Raw genomic sequence first — 13,488 nt, forward strand, 5'->3', positions numbered from 1 at the left:
TTTTCAAGCATTCCAGAGTTGGCTTGTTGCTGAAGCCTAAGTATTTGCAAGGTAATGGTTAGATTTTCCATGTCTTTCATGTGTTCTAAATTCCTGCTAAACTTTTTCTTTATGGTAAGTATTAAAATACCTGGTAAGAAGACATTATTTCTTTTCTAACAGCTTTGAATCATAAATCACATTTTTCTTCTTTCTCAGTAATATTTTTACACTTGAATTCTCCCAATCTCTATGCATGCTTCCTGGCATTTGGTGCTCTTTTGGAAGAACAGTTTGACCTGATACATTTCCAAAATAATTGTTCTACTGGCTAAGCCTAAGCATAGCATTAAATTATTTCTTCTCTTCGTAGCTCGTAGTTTTTTGCAGTCAACAGCCACTTTCGCTGAGGACCATGCCTCTCCTCTTCAGTCCACTGCTTGCCCATGAGGATTGTCCCTTTCTGTTTGGATTGCAGGTGGCAATCCAGAGATTGAGATAGTTCATTTATATTCTTTTTCCTGGGAATTTGAATTAGGGCACAAACAACCCTGAGAGAGTAGGTGTTTTTTGGTTTTATTACTGGTAGACAGGTACTACAGAGTTAAGACTGCACAGAGAACCATAGAAATCTCATCAATGTAAGGAAGAGAGAATGAAGAAGATACACAAAGAGAAGTGGAGACACCATACTGTGTAACTCCAGAGGAAATAAATGTAAGGTTGGAGGAAGTAGCCACCATGGCTTCTACTGGCTTGCTTGTTCCTGGTTTCAATCCCTCTTGAGAACTAGCTCTTCTCCCTACTTTCAGGTTAGAAAAAAATATTCCTATATACATCCAGTAAATCTTTGTTTAAGCTAATTAAGTGATTATCCAACCACACAACAGAGTGTGGTTGCCCTCATTCTTTGTGAATTTGGCAAATAAATTTGCAAAGGCCCTATAAATTGCAAAATTTATTTACACACTTGTGAATAAATTTAATTCAAGGGTAACCATTAAAAGTCTTTACTAACTTTCTTCTTCTATTTGCATGTTTCTCTAAAATAATTTTTGCTTATTTTCCTTATTATGGAAAAATACACAAATTAATAGCTTAGATAAAGCAGGAAAACATAATAATAATTACAGTTTTTGTCTCTCACTCTTTTTATGTATGTGTGGGCATATGTAATTATATGTCATATGTAGTAAAAGCACATGCTGTCATTTTTGTTTTTAAAGTTGCATAATGAAAATTTTTCCATATAATAGATTCCTCTAAAATTACCTTTCAAGTATATTTTTTCATGTAGATATACCACAATTGAATTTTAGAAATCTCCTATTGCTGGTCAGTTACCACAAAATTTTGCAGTTGAAATAGTTATTCTTGTATATAAATTTTTCTCAATACCTCTCAATATTATCTTTCAATTTATTCTCTTTCATCTGAAACATGATTAAGTTCTTTTACACTTATTTATATTTCTTGCCTTGTTACAACAGCTAAACTTCTCACATAAAAGTGATGAGGCACTTTCAGAGGCTGAGGCAGTTGGATCACCTGAGGTCAGGAGTTCAAGACCAGCCTGGCCAGCATGATAAAACCCCATCTCTACTAAAAATACAAAAAAATTGGCCGGGTGCGGTGGCAGGCATCTGTAATCACAACTACTTGGGAGGCTGAGTTAGTGAGAATCATTTGAACCTGGGACATGGAGGATGCAGTGAGCCAAGATTGCGCCACTATACTCCAGCCTAGGCAACAAGAGCAAAACTCCATCTCAAAAATAATAATAATAATAATAATAATAATAATAATAATAATAATAAAGTGATGAGGCATTCTTGCCTTGTTCTTGAATTTAATAAGAATGCTTCAGGCATGATTTTGGTCATTGGTTTATGATAGCTCTCTTGGTCATATTAAGTAAGTACCTCTCTGTTCTTTCCCTAATTTGTTTGTAGAATCATACACTGATGTCCAAATACCATATGTAATACTTGGGCCATTTGAGATTATCTTATTTTCTCCTTTGACCTCTTGACATTAGCATGTGAATAATTTCTCTAATATCTTTGATTTTTTTGGACTAAGTGCTACTTGATCATATTGTATAGGAATTTAACATCTCAACTGAAATGATAGAGTTACTCATAACAATATTGATAATAAAATTAAATTTGATTTTTTATCCTGTAATAAATTAGCATTTGTTTAAGAATGATAGGTCATTTAGCCTCCAATTTTCATTTGGATTCTGATGACTTTTTTTTTTGCTATTCATATTTTCTTTATTCCCTATGTGCTTTTATTCCAAATGGTGGAATTTGTCATTATTAGAAATTTGTTTGGTCTTCTGCATGTTTTTTTTTAAACCATTTTAATTAAGTCTGCTACTCATCAACTCCTGTGCGTACCATTTCCCAATTTGATGTACTGTCCCTATGGGTCCATTTCAAAATGATTTGTATCCATGTTTAATAACTAAAATATGTATGTGGGTGGAAAACCTCGTGACCATAAATTTGAGACTTAGTTCTTCTTTGACCCTCTGGTTCTTCTGTGATTAGGCTAGACTATAATAAATAGCCTAAATGTTATAGGGCCAACCAACCTTTTTCTTTCTTTCTAGACTCTCAGTCTATGAAGCCCAAGTAAATACTTAAAATAAATGAAGCATACTAACAGTGATTGACTTAAAATTACAGTATAAATAGGAAAGCTCAATTACTGCAGAATGCTTTTTCCAGTTTATGCTTTTGTCATTGTTTTATCTATTTATTTACTTATTTTGTTTGTTTTTAGTTAATGGTTGTGTCATCAAATAATACAATTGGTAAATCCCTAGTATAGTGCCTGGTATATGATAGATGCTCAATATGGATCTGGTAAAATAAGTTTACATATAATATTTAAATGAATTTTCATTTTATGATTGCAGGATAGAATTTACTAAAAACGTTTTGACCTAGAATGTATTAGTTTATTCTGCATGGTGGACATATAGCTAGTACAAATTAAGGCAATTGCTTTCATTCTCTTACTTCATAGTTAATCTTTGTTATCAATAGAGTGAGAATATAAGATTCAATTCCTGCCATAGAGTATCTTGCCATCTGGCTTGGGATGTAGTCAGACCTACAAGAATTTATTACGATGGGGTTAATATAATGGAATGTGAGTGGGGGCACTGATTTTATGCATAGCAGAAGAATTTGGGAAAGTTTAAAAAGAGGAAACTTTGATCTAAAGTTTGAAGAACTAGTAAAAATCAGAGGTGGACGTATCAGGAGGTGGAAAGAGTTGTTAAGAATTTCCAAGCAGAGCAAACATCAAGAATGCATGGTGTATTTCAGAACCTCCAAATGGATTGGTGTAGCTAAAATCGAGTGCAGAAGTGGGGTTGGGGAGAAGGTAGACAGGAGGCAAGGGTGTGGTAAGGGTTGTGGTTGGAAGCATTATTTAGCACTAGATAGTAAAAGGACATGTAAAGAAGTTTAGACTTTATTTTGTAGACGGAGGGAAAACATTGGAAGTTTAAAGACAATCAGATCAGTATTTCAGAAAGATAACTTTGATGGCAGGTCAGAAAATGGATTTGAAAGAAGAACAGCTTCAGCTACAGATGTTTAAAACAACTCTTGATTTTCAAGAAGCCAGATTGAAATTCCTGAACCATGGCTGGGACGATTAGATTGTGATTTAGATAGATAACTTGGAAATGTACGCATCTGGATGGTTACTAAAAGTGATAGGTCAGAAAGAAGGCACCATAGATTACTCCCAGATTTCAGACTTGAAAGATATTTGATATATCTTGAAAACAGGAGGAGGGAACCCCTATTTGTGTGTGGAGAGGGTATGTTGAGTTTGAGGAGCCTCATGGTGCATTCAGACAGAGGTGTATACTGGGCCACTGGAACTTCACGTTGGAAGTTGAAGAGTTTGACATTGATTTAGGAGCCATTAGACTGTAAGTGAGACTCAAAGTTCTGAGTTCACATGATACTGTCCAAAGGAAGCATAAAAGAGAAAATTTGGAAATGGCAAACAACAACAAACTATAAAATAGAAGTAAATGAAAAACCCTAAAGACACTACTAGGAGACAGTCAACATTTTGATGTACAGTCATGCATTGCTTAACAATGGGGATACCTTCTGAGGAAAGCATCATTAGGCAATTTTGTTATTGTGTGAATATCACAGACTGTATTTACACAAACCTGGGTGGTATAGCCTACTAATCACCTAGGCTATATGGAATAGCCTATTGCTTTTAGGCTATAAGCCCTTACAGTATGTTACAGTACTGAATACTGTGGACAATTGTAACAGTATGTTAAATATTTGTGTATTTCAACATAGCTATAGAAAAGGCAGAGCAAAAATATAGCATTATAATCTTATGAGATCACGGTTGTACATGTGGTCTGTCATTGACCAAAACATCATTATGTGGTACATGAGTGTATACATGACTATGTACTGTATGAGTCAGTCACACTCATACATACGCAAACAGACATACAGTACATTTCCACATACATGCACACTAATGTAATGTACATATAGGTAATGAAATCATTGTGTTTGGTTGCCTACTTCTTAAATTTAATAATGTTCAATAATATCATTGTAATAATATTATGTGATTACCCTATAATTTATTTAACTAGTGTACTTGTCCTATTGTTGGAACTTTATATTGTTTCTAATTTTTTATTATTGCAAATTATTCTGGGATACACATACATCCTTTTGATCATTTTGTGTGTGTATCCGTTGTTATTTCCTTAACATATTCTTAGCTGTAGAATTTCAGTTCAAATCGTGTGAAAATTTTAAGGCTTTGATCACTTTGTCAAACCGTCCTCCAAATATTACCAGGACAGGTGGTATTCCCAACAAAAATATCTGTTTTCCTATGTATTTTGCAATTTTGAAATTTAAAGAAAACCTTGGCCATTTGAGAAGTTAAAAAAAAAACAGTGTTACTATTTTTAAACTTATGCTATTTTGGTATTAATGAAGTTAAACATTTTTCATATTTTCTGGCAAATACAATTTCTTTTTTTGGTCTTTGTTTGGTCAAAAATGCTCAACTGTATTTCTGTTATTTTTTCTCTTCTCCTTAGAGAGCTATAAAAATTATTTATATTTTAAAGACATTAATACTATATTTGATAAGCATAATACATATATTTTCCAGTTTGTTGTTTTCTTTCTAATTCTGATTTTTTTAGAGGGAGCAGAAGCTTTAAGAAGTATAACACTTTCTATGGTTTTGTGTCTTATTATGTTAGCTAGGAAGTTCAAAAGGATTTTAAATAATATTGAAAATACTTAATACTACTGATTTATTTCTTATCTACTTGGGAAATCTGCTGTTTTTCTAATAGTTGAACATGGTTTCCATTATTGTTTTGAGATAGATAATCTATCATACTAATGAGGTATATTTTTATTCCTAATTTTTATTGATAAGCAAAGCAAAAATTAATTTTATTGAATGTCTTTTCAGCATATTGGATTATTACTTCCTTTTAATTGGGGTAATAATTGTGTTGCATTGGAGCAAAAGGCTTTCCAATTTTAATATATATTTATATTTGAGGAATAAGCCTTATCACATAAACGAGAAAGTTTCTTTTAATATTATTTGAATTCAGTTTGGTAGTATTTACATAAAATTTTGTGGCTATGTGAGATTAGTCAGCAGCTTTCTACACTAAAATTTGTACTAAACTTTATCAATTTGAATTTCTGGCATTTTTATCTCACTATGAGCAATGTGGATCTCTGTCTTTCATTATTTTGAGTTTTCATGCATTAGTTTCTTATCAAATTCCTCTCTTACACATCTCTCTTTTCATTTTAGCCTATTCTCTTTCTATGGCTTTCAGTTCTTGTTTTTTATGGAGGTTTTGACTTTCTAAATCCTAGTAATACAAGCACCATTTTATTATGCTTTTTTTTTTTTTTTGAGACAGGGTCTCATTCTGTCACCCAGGCTGGAGTGCAGTGGCACCATCGTGACTTACTGCAACATTCACCTCCTGGGCCCAAGTAGTTGTCCCACCTCAGCCACCCAAGTAGCTGGGACTACAGGTGTGCACCACCACACCCAGCCTATTTTTTGCAATTTTTTTTTTTTTTTTTTTGTAGAGACAGGGTTTCTCCATGTTGCCCAGCCTGGTCTTGAACTCCTGGGCTCAATCAATCTGCCTGCCTCGGACTCCCAAAGTGCTGGGATTACAGGTGTGAGCCACAGCACCGGGCCAATTATGCTTATTTTCTTATTTTAGTATTAAATTACATACTCTTCCAAATGCTCCAGTTGATTTTGTATATCTTGGATTTACAGAATATTTTCATAGGCCTTCTCTAGATGTTTTGTGTTTTTTCATCCTGGGATGAGGATATATCTATCTTGGTTTACACTGTCCCGTATTATAGCCACTAGCCACATGTGTCTACTTAAATTTAAGTTAATTAAAATTAAACAAAGTTACTAATTCAATTTCTCAGTTGCAGTAGTCTCATTTCAAGTGCTTAATAGCCATATGTGGCTACTGTATGAAACAGAACAAATGATAATGTCAAGCATTATAGAAAGTTCTATTGGGGATTGGTGATCTAGGCCATCCATTTTCAGACACAGGCTGTGGCTTATTTGTTACAAATAAGAGGGTTAACCTCTTCACTGATCATTTGGGCAGGTTATCAGCTTGCTTTAATAATATTAATAATAATAGATAGCAAAATTTACAACCATAAATTCCAACACTCATTTTACTTTTACCCAGTTAGTTGTTCATTGTTTGTTGGAAACACTATGACTGAATATATGTCTTCATTCATGGATGGTGAAAAAGCAGAATAAAAATCCACAACTCTATCTGGCTTCTTTGAAAATTTTCTGCTAAATAAAATAAAGGTAGAATGTAAGATATAAAGTATAAGAATTCCGTATGAAAGAAAGAAAGAAAGGGAGAGAGAGAGAGGGAGGGAGGGAAGGGGTTACATGTGCTTAACATGAATTAATAAAACTTTGAAATGGAGATGAGAAAAGAGAAGATAAACAACAGATTAAAATTCAAACAAAACTGGCTGAGAAGATGAAAAGAATAAAGTGAGAACTGTATAAAAGACAGAAATATTGTAATAAGGAAAATAAATGCAATGCCGGGATTCAATCTCAATTAGAAGTAGAGAAGAGAATGACACTGCATACACCCGAAACAGTGGTGTAGAAGAAAAGCTTGGAAGTAGGATGAGATAAAAATGAAAACATACTAGAATATATGAAGTCCAGAAAACAATGAACAGAATAGATTCTTTTCCCATAAATAATGTTAAATATAAAACCAGTAACAGCCTTTGAACTGAAGAACACCTGAGATTCAAATTAGAAATATTAACTAACAGACAAAGCGTGGTGAAATTTTAGAATTTGAAGGGTCAAGTATTACAAGTAGCTTATGGTGTGTTGTTTGGACTAAATGTTTCTTAACACAGAAACAATATATGTGGAAAACAGATTGAAACACTGACATAATTTACTAATTTTCTGCCCCTTGGAAAATAGCTGTCATATAGTCATTGTAGGTATTAGTTCATTGTATTTATTTATTTATTTATATTTCTTTCCATTGGCTCATCAAGATTGATCAACTTCTTTAAAAGATAATGTTATGGCCGAGTGTGGTGGCTCACACTTGTAATCCCAGCACTTTGGGAGGCTGAGCTGGGTGGATCACCTGAGGTCAGGAGTTCAAGACCAGCCTGACCAACATGGCAAAACCCCAACTCAATACAAAAAATTAGCTGGGCGTGGTGGCACATGCCTGTAATCCCAGCTACTTGGGAGGCTGAGGCAGGAGAATTGCTTGAACCCAGGAGGCGGAGGTTGCAGTGAGCCAAGATCACACCACTGCACGCCAGCCTGGGTGACAGAGTGAGACTTTGTCTCAAAAAAACAGAACAAAACAACAACAAAAAAAGACTTTATTAGCGTCTTTAGTTAGTATTTTCAGTGAAGGCTGGTCACAATGGGTAATTGCAATTAAGGTTGTGTTGCAGTTGGTATGATATCGGCACGTAGTTTAATTAATGCAGCCCAAGAGCAAACACTGTCCCCATGCCAGATCTGCTGTGACCTCTCTTTTTCTTTCAAGACCATTTTTCAAAACAGTTCTCTTGCAGCCTGACATGGAGTGGGGGTGCAGTCTTGTGTAATGGTGATGGATCTCGGGTGTTAGAACAATATTACACAACCCTGCATTTTTGTCATTCTAATGACTGTTGCTGGACAAGGGAAGCTTACTTTCCTGCCAGATATTTATACAAGCTAATCGGAGGCTTGATACAATACAGATGGTGATAACCTTTTGCCATACAAAGTCCATGTTGAGTTTTTCTTTGGCAGCAGAGGGTTTGTCTCATTCAGTATTCTGGACCAAAAAATTCTGTTTCTTAAATGTCTCACAAAGGCTAGCAGATGTTGTAAACTATTTCAGGAACATTGAAAAGAGAATCAAGTGCTGGCCTTCTAATACATTCCACAAACATTACCACAGATCTATTTACTTCTTAAATCTGGGGTATAAAAATGTTCTGATTGAATTAATGTTTTTATTCAAGTACGATGAAGCACAAAGATTGGGGCGAGGGGTAAACTATTTTCAGTAAATCCCCCACCCCTCCTCTATCCTTAAAGTGCATTCCAAACCCAGATCTTGTGTAATTCTTTGCTTGGACTACTAGTCCTGCTATTCTTGCTATTTTAAGCTTAATATATTGTCTTGCCAACAGATGTAAGGGTTCCTGTAAATATTCACCAGTTCTCTGTAAAAAGAGAAGAAAAATAGAATCATGGCTTGAAGTGTTTTGTGTGTAATGAGTAGTACAGCAAGAAATCACTGCTAAATCCTAATGTGGATGTTAAAGAATGTTATTGACAGGAGCTAGATCAATATTAAAAATAGCATTCATTTGTTTCAGAAGGACAATAAAGGCACACATAATTTTATCTTTGGTGCACAAAACTATACAAAACATACACATGTGCATGTACCCAGACACACTAACTACTCACTCAAGACCAACTCATTCAAGTAACTCTGCTCCAGACTATCCTGTAGTTTATCCACTGCACTCATTCATTCATTCATTCATTGAAGAAATAGTTATGAACATGTACTCTGTGCCCGGCACTATTGAGAATATCACACTGAAGAGACAATTTCCTTTTTTTTTTTTTTTCCACTTCTCCTCCTTTCTAGGAAAATTCTCACGTTTTTAATGTCTTGCTTACAGTTAACTGCTGTGACCTTGTAGAAGAAGCAGTAATCAAAATAAGCACAAGCTCAGGGTGGGTGTCCGTGGAGGTGAGAATGTGACTTCAGAGGGGAACAACTCAGACAGAAAGCAAGTTTATTACTTGGTAAAGAGCAAGGATGGTGTAAACACAACTTTCCACCTCTTGGCATACTAGAACTAGGAGTTACCCTTCGAATATGGAAAAGTATAATTTTAAAGACAAATAATGTCTCATTTCATCTCAATCATAACAGATAATTGGACTTTTCCTCAAAGGTGGTTCTAAACAACAACAACAAAAATGTGTGTGTATTTGTGTGTGCATATTTCACTTTGTTCCAATTATTATTTATGTCAATAACACTTTTCCCCTGGAATGTGTACTAACTGAAAATGTAAATACATACACACACACACACACACACACACACACACATCTATACATACACATAAATGTCTATATTATACTTGATACATTTAAATCCATTTCAATTATTATGTTTATTGATACTCAAATTGACCTTTATTTGGCCAGAAGGAGCCTCTTCAGGCTGGCTCCTGATTCTTTTGGTCATGTTTTTAGGGATCTTGAACAGCATCTTTGTTTTCTGACATGAGAGGATGTTGCAAACTCATTTTGAACATTCCCTGCCATAGACCTGAAATCAACCATTTCTTCACCAATTCCTGGTTCCTTTTAGTGGGTAATAGTATTTGGAGACCACAGTAGGGGGCTTTAGAGATGCCCATTTCTACTGGGGCTGGTCCTTGGTCTGTCCATTTTTGTGTATCTGCCAGTGTATCTTTGGGATAGATTCCTAGAAGTGGGATTACTGGATCAAATGATTAGATAGAAACATTTTAGTGAAGAATTTCATAAGCAGACTCTCAAGCTCTATTGGAAAAGAAAAATTCAAAGTTAACCACAAACATTTTAATAGAGAGAAAAAAAGGTGGTAGACTTTCCTTACCAGATACAAAAAAAAATAGTATAAAGCTATAGCAGCCGAGACAGGGTGGTGTAGGCCAAGAATAAGCAAGTAGAGCAATTAACCTGGATGCAGAGATTATACCCAGGGAAAGAACAGTTTAATCAGTAAATAATTTGCAGGAAAATTGCTTATCCTGTTTAATAAAAGTAAAAGTAGTCTCTATGTCACAGCAAAGACAAAAGATATCTATTTGGACTTAAGAAATATTTTAAAAATATAAGCATTAAGGAAAAGTATGTGAGAATATTTAATAGGCTTGCGGTGGGGAAACTTTTTAAAGCAAGATACAGGAAGACACAGGAGATAAGGATGATTCCAAGGTTTTTGCTTGAGCAACTGGAAGAATTGCTGCACGATGGGCCACTCCTTAGTGACAAATATTTATTAAGCGCGTATCATTTGTCAAGCACTGTTCTAGTCTCTGGGTTTTTATGACTTTAAAAAATACACAAAAATACCTGCCTTCAAGGAAGTTACATTTAGGGAGAAGACTAGGCTTCTGTTTGAAGCCATCCTTGGCCTTGAAATACCTGGGCCTGTCTCCCCTGGATATCTTTGAACTGTGTCGCAGAGGGGTTAAAGTGACCTCCTTCTCTTCCAGCCTTGGCCTTCATCTCTAGCCCTTGCCTCTCCTTCTAAATAGGTGGTGATGGCAGGATTCCAAAAAGTTTTCTCTATTTACTTTCCAAGATATCACAAGGTTTCATCAGGAAGAGAAACTGTGTTTGTAAAAGATAAACAAATTCAGTATCTGCTGATTAAAATTTTTTAATCTCTATTTCCCCAATACTAAATTTAATTTACATTTTGTGACCCCAGTTCTCCTGATGACAGAAACCTCATGTAGGCACATCTAAGCAAACTCAAAATCAGAAGGCTCTCAAGCACTGCACTTTTGAAAACAAAGTCACGTTGAGAAATATTACCTCTTCCCTTCCTCCCTGTAGTTGACTTGAAGCTCTGGGGCTTGGGCAGTTACAGCAAAGGAAGAGATACTCACCTCTCAGCTCTGACATGTCCTGTGCTGCCATCCTCTGAGATGCCCAGTTGTCTCATCAATAGTCATGATGGTCTTGGCTGGCCATCCGCATGTCTATTGGTTAGTTTTATCCCTTTGATGCAGCTATCTCCTGGGGCTTCCAGGATCTCTTCCCATGGATATTGCCCAAGAGAGACACATCTCTTGTTGGCTCACAAGGTCTGTGGTGTCATCTACTGCCATACCTTTATTATTGCAAGACTCCTTCAGGAGTCTTAAAATTGCATTGATTCTTTCTCTGCTACACCTCTCTGGAATACATAAACTTCATCAGGTGCCCTCTCCTTTACCACCCAATGGAGTAGTTTTACTCTACTGCAGGGGGCCCCAGTACCCAGGCCGTGGACTGATGCTGATCCATGGCCTGTTAGGAACTGGGCCACACAACAGGAAGTGAGCAGTGGGCAAGTGAGCATTACCACCTGAGCTCTGCCTTCGGTCAGATCAGCGGCAGCATTAGATTCTCATAGGAGCGTGAACACTATTGTGAACTGTATGCGAGGGATCTAAGTTGTGCACTCTGTCCCTGTCTCCCATCACTCCCAGATGGGACCATCTAGTTGCAGGAAAACAAGTTGAGTGCTCCCACTGATTCTACATTATAGTGAGTTGTATAATTATTTTATTCTATATTATAGTGTAAAAATAATAGAAATAAAGTGCACAATAAATATAATGTGCTTGAATCATCCTGAAACTGTCCTCCAGCCCCATTCCACTCCATGGAAAAATTGTCTTCCAGGAAACTGGTCCCAGGTGCCAAAAAGTTTGGGGACTGGCCGGACGTGGTGGCTCATGCGGCAGGGCGTGGTGGCTCACGCCTGTAATCCCAGCACTTTGGGAGGCTGAGGCAGGTGGATCACGAGGTCAGGAGATCAAGACCATCCTGGCCAACATGGTGAAACCCTGTTTCTACTACAAATACAAAAATTAGCCGGGCGTGGTGGTATGTGCCTGTAGTCTCAGCTACTCGGGAGGCTGAGGCAGGAGAATCGCTTGAACCTGGGAGGCGGAGGTTGCAGTGAGCTGAGATCGCACCACTGCACTCCAGCCTGGGTGACAGAGTGAGACTCTGACTCAAAAAAAAAAAAAAAAGGTTGGGTACCAGTGCTCTATTGTCCGCTGTCATTATGACCAAGGGCACTTCTTTGGGACGTACCACCATCCCAGATATCCAGATGGAAAGAGGACCTGGGGACCTCTATGCCTAAAGGGAGGCTTGTCAATCATCTCTTCTGTGACAGAGTTAGGGGTGTGGAGAGAGTGTGGAGAGTTCAGGGTCTCACAGCAACATCTCACATTTCTCATTCTCCCCTAACTCTTTCCCTCTTCCTCTCCTCAGAGGTTTTTTCTTCTCTAGAGTGTGGAAAAATTTCACACTTACCAAGCATTCATTCCAAATCTTCCTGTCATTCATCAAGAGGGCAGCTTTTTAAACTTTAGGAGCCAAGAATTTTGAGAGTGTTGATTGGGCTTCTTGGTGTGTGTATTTGGGGAATGTCTCCGGTAATGTCCCGAATGCTACTCCATCGCATAAGCCACCCTCTGTGCTTGTCTTTGGTGTGGTCCCATCTGTACGATTTTCCTTGATCTCATTTGGTTTTTGAGAAAGAGTGTGGTGAAGTGTTTGAATACCTCTTCTCAAACTGCTGGCTTTCCAGATATTTCTGGAGGCATTGTTAGTTTCACTTAATTTTCCTTAAATTCAGGTTTAGCAGCGTTAGCTTTGCCTCACAAACACTAACTAAATTTAGGTAAGAATTATTGAATTGTAATGAATACCCACTGATTATATACTAATAAAGATTGCTTTCTACGGACATGAATCTCATAGTCTGAGAGAATCTGGATCTTATAGTGAGTCTGCACCCTAAAGTGAATTGTATCAAACATTTTAAAAATCACAATATTTCCTTTTCACTTTAACACAACGTAGGATGCAGTTGTCACTCTTCCTGCCTACCTTCTGAAAAACATGTAGTGTTTCTTGAATTCTTGCGGAATAAGCATGAAGTTCTTTTTTAAAAATTAATTTATTTTTTAATAGGAATTTCTTCTAAGAACTTACCAGAAAATATACGCTGGTGCTTCTTTATCTTTTCTACTCATCTGTAGTGAAAAGCAGCAACAGCAAATTGAATTAAATGCCAGATTCACCACTGGAGTT

At 36.4% G+C, this 13,488-nt stretch overlaps 1 protein-coding gene across 2 annotated transcripts in view; it reads left to right on the top strand.

The window, feature by feature from the left end:
• SVEP1 (sushi, von Willebrand factor type A, EGF and pentraxin domain containing 1) overlaps positions 1 to 13,488 on the top strand; it is a 205,056-nt gene that overhangs the window by 15,544 nt on the left and 176,024 nt on the right. The gene's annotated exons all lie outside the window — the stretch shown is intronic.

This window comes from Pan troglodytes, chromosome 11 (genome assembly GCF_028858775.2).
Source record: "Pan troglodytes isolate AG18354 chromosome 11, NHGRI_mPanTro3-v2.0_pri, whole genome shotgun sequence".
Classification (NCBI taxonomy): domain Eukaryota; kingdom Metazoa; phylum Chordata; class Mammalia; order Primates; family Hominidae; genus Pan; species Pan troglodytes.